The sequence below is a fragment of the Octopus bimaculoides genome, chromosome 24 (assembly GCF_001194135.2).
Source record: "Octopus bimaculoides isolate UCB-OBI-ISO-001 chromosome 24, ASM119413v2, whole genome shotgun sequence".
NCBI lineage: Eukaryota > Metazoa > Mollusca > Cephalopoda > Octopoda > Octopodidae > Octopus > Octopus bimaculoides.
Window position 1 is genome coordinate 35,749,727 of NC_069004.1, and position 1,116 is coordinate 35,750,842.

A 1,116-nucleotide genomic window follows, 5' to 3' on the forward strand; every position below is an offset into this window, starting at 1 on the left:
TGTGTGTGTGTGTGTGTGTGTGTGTGTGTGTGTGTGTGTGTGTGTGTGTGTAGATAGATAGATAGATAGATAGATAGATAGATAGATAGATAAATAGATAATGAGAGATAGATAGATAGATATGCATGTGTGTATATGTATGTGTATTTGAGCGCGTGTGCATGTACACGTCTGTATGTATACGTATACATATACACATCATTCTAAGGAAAGATGTATGTATGTATGTATGTTTGTTTGTTTTCTCTGTGTGTGTATGCGTGCGTGCGTGCGTGCGTGCGTGCGTGCGTGTGCGCGCGCGCGCGTAGAAATGTCACCGTGTACACATCCTATGAATGTCCCTCTCTCATCTAAAATATCTTAAACCAACTCCGATAAACATTCACAGGGAAATCGTTAACGATGTAAGGGAGAGAACTCCGGACACCGTTCGTCTGTCTCGGACAAAAATGTGTTGATTTTTTTCTCAAATGTCCTGATATCTCCGAGTAAAATTTGCTTGATCGCCAAAGATAGTAAAAATCGATGGAACTGAAAGGAACGAGGGATGTTCTGTGGCAGCACATGGAATGGAATAAAATTAATGTTGCAGAGAAAGGAAAAAGAAGTCTTGCTTTTCTAAAAGAACTCATTTTTTGGAACAAGTTAAAATCTGAAGAGAGAGGAAGTGTGTGGGAGGGCTATTTTATCTTACTTTATATACGAGGGTGAGTCAAAAAGTAATGCCATTTTCATTAGGACAGCTATAATTACGAACACAGGAACATACATCATACATCATACATCAAAATGAAGCTGGTCCTCTGTGGATCACATCCCTACTTCTCAACATAGTCACCGTTTCTCTCAGTAGCAATGTTCCACCTTCGAATGAGAGCATGTATCCCTTCCCTGTAAAATTCTGTTGACTGTTCTTTGAGCCACTTCTTCACTGCAGTTTCCACTTTCTCGTCACCAAATTTAGCGCCTTCAGACTATCATCTCTTCGACCCCATGAAAGAGGGTTTGAGAGGCAAACGTTATTCCAGTGACGAGGCACGAAAACAAAATGACATTACTTTTTAACTCACGTCGTATATATATATATGTGTGTGTGTGTGTGTGTGTGTGTGTGTG